Raw genomic sequence first — 6,474 nt, 5'->3', positions numbered from 1 at the left:
TCCTCTCTTTTTCCCTTGAGCAGTGGTTTGTAGTTCTCCTTGAAGAGGTCCTTCACATCCTTTGTTAGCTGTATTCCTATGTATTGTATTATCTTTGTAACAATTGTAAATGGCAGTTTGCTCATGATTTGACTCTCTGTCTGTTATTGATGTATAGGAATGCTTGTGATTTCTGCACATTGATTTTGTATACTGAGACTGCTGAAGTTTCTTATCAGCTTAAGGAGAATTTAATAGATTGTCCTTGGATGGAGGACACTGATATCAGATACTAAACTTTTAAGAACAGATACTACACTTGATCTTACCAAAAGGGTGAGAAGTGATCACATCACAGTCTCAGGTATTTATTTATAGCAATGTGAGAACAGACTAACACAGAGTCAAGTTCATCTGATGAAACATGATATCAACTCAATTAGCTGGCATAAATTTAATTATGCTTTTGAACAACCTTTCAATTTGATATTTTTCCTCTCAACTTTGCAAATAGAATGTGAGGGGCACCTCCTAGCCTGAGTAGAAGAAGATGGGTCTGAGCCCACTGTGCCCCTGAGGGTGCAAAGCACTGTGCCTGCAGTCCATGTTTCAGTCAAGAGCCTCTCCTTTCACTTTTGTGGTGTGACTGAGGCCACTTCAGCAGATATGGCTGTCTAGGTCTATTTTAGATGACAAACTTGGTTCAAATAAGAGGTCCCATGGGAGTACTTTAACATTGGCTCTATTGCCCTCTTACACTTTAGCCAATAAGTTTCCGTATTTGCAGCCAGAAGGCAGCAGTCACACCTTACAATACTAGCAGCATATCCAGGCCAAGCTGTCCATTCTACTCATGAAACTCAAAGCTCCAAACTGTGTCATTGTGCATCTTCAGTTCTCCAAAGTCCTTCAGATATCCTCGCATCATGTGAAGCACAGGCAGTGAAAAGTCCTCTTATGGGCTTTTTTCCCCCTCACCCACCTTCCCAGTCCCCAAGAGAGGCAACTGACTCTTCCATCTGGAATCCTATGTCTGTTTGCTTCAAAAAAGAACAAATTCTCTTCTGCACATAAATCCCAGGTAACATCCTGACTAAACCTAGACTTTTTCTTAGACCTCAGAGAAGCCATTTGCTTCTGCTCATATTCCAGGGTGGATATGAGTCCGCTGCTTGCCATTGGTTCTCCAGAGTGAATTTATGCTGCATACCACTGGTCAACATTTTAAGTAAAACTTTCTCATGCTCATGGCTAGAAAACTTATACATAAAAAGATCCCTAATTCCACCTTGTCCAAAGGTCTTACATAGAACTCTACAGGGCAGGTGGGAGGCTTCATGCTGGCAGTAAAAGAAGTCAGCTCCAGGGACTTCCCAAGGTCACCTGGTGAGTCAATGGTAAAATCATGGTCTCACAGCTCTCCACCCAAAGTGCCCAGCATGCAAGGCGTGGCTGCTACTCTGGATGATGGGCCATCTGTCATGTTTCTCCTTGGCTCATGCATTTTCAAGGGCCAGAACCATGACAGCGTTCATACCAATGCCTCATTGATGGTGGCAAGCACCCCACGAGGCCTTCCATGCAAAGGGTAAGAAATGTCAGTTCCCATGAAGGAAAAAACTTACTGCACAAAACCCAACCATCCCCAGAATCACGTGTGCCATGAGGTCAGAGGCCAGGAAAGGGTGCATTCTGTGTGGAATGTCTGAACTTGCCAGATCTCAAAGAAGTTGGACTTCTCCCAAGGAGAGTTTTGCCCTAACTCTTGATAACTGTCAACATGTCTCACAAAACCAGGAACTCCCAAGATAGAGATGCCAAGCAGCTGGGAACCATTAAGAATAAAACGAGCTGCTGAATGAAGCTGGAGACTCGGGGGTTCTTCTCTGAACTACAACCTGCAAACTTTGAGAACGGAGCATCATTTATTGTGGGCCTGCTCTGGGCCAAGCTCTTAGCAAACTGGATTTTATGGAGGCAGCACAACGTAGTACAAGTTTTCTCAGTCAAGACGCTATTGATGTTTTGGCCCGAATGAGTATTTGTTGTGGGAGCCTGTCCTGTGCATTGTCAGATGCCTAGCAGCATCCCTAGCCTCTGCTCTCTAAACACCAGTAGCACCTCCTCCTGACAGTTACAATAAAAATTGTCTCCAGACATTGTGAAATGTCCCCTGGGAGGCAAAATCGCCCCCAGTTGAGAATCACTACTGCAGTGGCTAAAAGTACAGACTCTGAAGTCAAACAGCCAGAGTTCAAATCCTGATCAGCCCTTTATCAGGTGAGCTTACAAAACATCTTAACTCCTCTGTTCCTTAATGGTCTTAACTGAAAATGTAGGTATTGTTAATACCCACTCATAGGGTGGCTTTGAGGATTAATGAGACATCACTCATGAAGCACATAGAATCAAGCCTGGCATATGGATAGCCCATGTTCAGATACATATTATTATCCTCATTTTTCAGAAAGGGAAAGTGACAACCCAGAGAAGTAAGTAACAGATCCCCAGCTAGGATGCAAGCAAAGGTCTGTATAATTCCCAATGAGTTCAGCAGCCACTGAGTGAGCTGCTGTCATGCAGCAGGCCCTGCTTTGGGCTAAAGAGGAAACAACAGACAATCCTTGTGCTTAAGGAACTCCAAATCTAGCGAAGGAGGCAGGCACGTGGCCTGGTTTCAGTAATGCCGGTTGCAAGCTATGATAGGGAGAAGCCCAGGTGCTGTGTATGCAGAAACGAAATCCCTGTCCCAGTCCAGGTCCTGGGGCAGAGGACACCCAAACGAGGTCCTGAAAGACTCCAAAGCTCTTTCCATTCACCACACTGCTTATTTCATCAGACAAATGACAGACAGCTTTCAGTAATGACTGCAGAAGTACCCCAATACGTGAGGTCTGCAGTAAGTCTAAGCAGGGACACCAGTGTCCAAGTATTGGTAGAAAGGGAAGAAATCACAGAATTTCATGGAGACTGAGTCAGATCTCTTCATTCAGAAGCACATGACAGGTGGGTGGGTAGCTGTCCCGTGCCTGGAGTGAATGCATTCTTCAGCAGTGTGATGAAAGTTAGCACAGCCAGATCACCAGCACTGGGCTCTTTGCTCAATTTCAAAGACAATTAAAACTTACTCAGAATGAATAGGCAGTGATGATGAATAAGTGAAACCCGAATGGCCACAAGAGCAGGTCCTTTTCCTTAAAGAAACCAATTGCATAAGAAGGGATAATAATCCTAAAGGAAAGACAAAGGGGTTTCACAAGCAGAGATATTTTAATAGCCCTATATTTCACTTAACAAGCTGAATGCTGAAGGCACACATTCATATTTCCACTGGTTGTGTCAAACACCTGCATCATGGCTACGTCATCCTACACCTATACAGAACCCCAATCGCTTGAACCTGTCCTGTAGGACAGGCTCGGGCTCCTGCTAAGAAAGTGGCAAGTGCCAAACCCCGTGGCAGTTCTTTGGGAACAACACGCAGTGCCACCTCTTTTCATCAGTCTCAGATAGGGAAGAAGACCCCATAGGCTGATGCTGCTCAAAGTGTGGCCCTTAGAAATGCAAATACTTGGGGTCTACCCCAGATCTACTGCATCAGTCTTGTGGGGTAGAAATCTATGTTTTAACAAGCTCTGCACATGATACTTATGTTAAAGTTTAAAAGCTACCCCTAAAGGTCATCTTTCCTTCGCTATCCTTTTCATTAACCCTGCTACTAGATGCTGTGTGTATTATAGAAAATAAACTTGACATGATTTTTGCTCTTAAAGAATTTAAATTCTCCCCTGGGGAACAATGAGAGTTGGTGGCCATGTTTGATGAGAAACCCATGAGGGAGGTTACTCTTACTCGTGACAGATGCACCAGCTGAGTCATACCGCATCATAAACATGAGCAGAGCAAACATGTGGCAAGCATTGGAATTACACTGGTTGAACAAAATGACAGAAACAACAAATGAGAACTCTGATCCCCGCTCTGCATTTTTATAGCCCCCTTGGTGACCCTGCCCTTGCCCTCTGCACTCAGTTGCTTATTCACATTTCTATTTCTCCTACCAGGTGCCTGAGTCCCTTGAGACAGGACCAGGTCCCAGGATGGTGCCCGAAATTCATTCAATATTTGCTGAATGAGTAAAGAAAGGGATAAATCTCAGTTAGCCTAGGAGGTTGTCCAATACCCTCAGTGTCCTAAGAACCCCTTCAACAGTCCACAGCCTAACCCTGGGCTAGGAAAGGACTCCCCTATCCTTTAATTAACTTGTCAGCAAAACTTCTGCCAGCAGGACCCTAAAGGTCTAGAAGGCAGTAGAGTAGAGCCTCTTTTAGGGAAGTCAAATCTTTCTAGAAGCACCTCCCTATGTCTTGGAGAATGGAAGGAGAAATTGAGAAGAAAGAACAGGAGAGACGGGAATGTGCTGTCCCCTACACAACCTGCCTGGAAGACAGGAGCATTAACCAGATGACACTGACAATGAGCAGCTCAGATCTCCAGTTGAAACTTCACTCAATTGCAAAGCCTTAAGCAAGCTGACAGCGGCAGGGTTTGGCCTCATTTGGACATTTGATGGACTTAAGCCAGACTGTGCTCTTACTTGGGAAGGAGAAGACTAAAACATGAAAACATAGTCTTCAGGTTGAAATTACATTATCCAAAACAAGGTCAAAATAGGGATTTCATATTACTTTTCAGGAATAAGAACCTCTCTGAATACATATGTTTACTGTTGAGGCTTTGTTCATGTACCTCCTTTTCATAAGAATGTGACACATTAAAGGGGAGCTTTGGTATATAATGAGAGTAACGACAGTTCAGGGCTGCAGGAGGACCCTGAGAAGAGAGGACCTGGAAAGACCTGACAGGGCCTCCCTGACTGACGCCACCAGTGCACAGCTGCTGACAAAGGGGTCTCCCTGCTTTGTGTCTTGTGCTCTGGTAGGATTCTCTTCTGGCTGACAGAGTAGACCAGAAGCTGGTGCCAGCCTTACTCATGAGTTGAGGGGGAGGAGAGGACTCAAGTGCTCATTCTTACCCTCAGTTCACAGAAGCTTCTAAAATAAAGCATAAGTGAAAGGCTTAGGGTCTCTCTCACCATGAACAGAAGGAAAGGAGAGGAAAGGGAGGAAGGGCCCCTCAGCCCAACCCCTCACCCACTGCTACCCAGCACAGGGACCCTGGGCTGAGCCCACAGCAGGGCTTTTCAGGGCAGCTCTGAGAATCATGGGGCCAAGCTGGAGATAGCAGAAAGCCCCAGGCAGCTCCCCTAGAAGGGGCCTCCAGCTCTAGGGACTCGGGTCTCCAAGGGGAGCCTGCAGGCCTCCAGGGCCCAGAGCAAGTGCGTGAGACCCTCCTGCCTACCCAAAACCATCCTCCTCCTGGTTTCTCCTTGTGAAATGGTTATAATAGTTTCCACCTCACAAGGCTGCAGAAAGGCTAAAGGTGCTCAGTACAGAGCCCACGGCACATGATAAGCACTGACTTCAGGGATGGTTTTAAAATGCTGAACACAGCCCTGGTGCACTGCGATGAGGAGGGAGGCCCTTGGCTCACATGACGACAGGCAGGGACCTGGTTCATCTACCACGCCAGGAGGCGTCCAGTCCCTGGTCCCTGCTGCACGGACACTGGGCTCTGTTATGCATATTTAGAGTGAGGCTTGATTTTGAACAAAGTAAGCCCTTAGGAGGTGTACGCTACTACTTCCTTTACAAATAAATGGTGCCTGAGCCTCCTAAAGCCAGAAACGCGGGATTGGAGAATGACCAAGCAAAGCGGCTCAGTCATAGTGTTTCCAAACAGATTTCATAACCAGATTATGCCTAAGGTTTAAGCCTGGCAACCGCAGGCCTATTCTTCAGATTGTGAAACCAATATTCAAACAGCTAACAAGGCGGATTCCCAATCGAATGACACAAGGTTCCACAGATGATGCCGACCACAGATATGTCATGGACACTTCATTATGTTTCACTCAACAGGAAGGTATGGACCATTTACAATAACTCTGCTTATGGAGCACAAATTCCAAGTGCCTAGGATGTAGTAGACACGCAATAAATATTTGTTAAACAAATGGATGAAAAGAAAGTTACCACTGGACTTTCCAAAGTGAATGAAGAAGAACTACAGATAAAGCCTCAGGGTTTATTTAGCTAGCCCAGTCCTTTCATTTTGCAGGTGTGAAAAGTGACACTCAGAGAGGCAAAGTCATATTCCTAAAGGCTTGGTACTTGCTATGGGTTGAACTGTGCCCTGCCAAAATTTGTACGTTGAAGTCCCAACCCCTAGCATCCCAGGATGAGACCTTATTTGGAGGCAGTCTTCACAGAGGTAATGAAGTTAGAATGAAGTCATTAGGGTGGACCCTAATCCAATATGACAAGTATATGGATGAAGCTAGAAACCATCATTCTCAGCAAACTGACACAAGAACAGAAAACCAAACACCGCATGTTTTCACTCAAAAGTGGATGATGAACAATGAGAACACCT

General features: G+C 45.5%; 1 pseudogene; it reads right to left on the bottom strand.

The window, feature by feature from the left end:
* Positions 1-202: 202 nt before the first annotated feature.
* LOC135277479 (U2 spliceosomal RNA) lies at positions 203-327 on the bottom strand (annotated as a pseudogene).
* Between the last annotated feature and the right edge of the window lie 6,147 nt (positions 328-6,474).

This window comes from Aotus nancymaae, unplaced genomic scaffold, assembly GCF_030222135.1.
Source record: "Aotus nancymaae isolate 86718 unplaced genomic scaffold, 86718_ANA_hifiasm-v0.15.2.pri h1tg000003l, whole genome shotgun sequence".
Taxonomy (NCBI): Eukaryota; Metazoa; Chordata; class Mammalia; order Primates; family Aotidae; genus Aotus; species Aotus nancymaae.
Note: the sequence above shows the minus strand (reverse complement) of the source record. Positions and strands in the feature narration are given on the sequence as shown.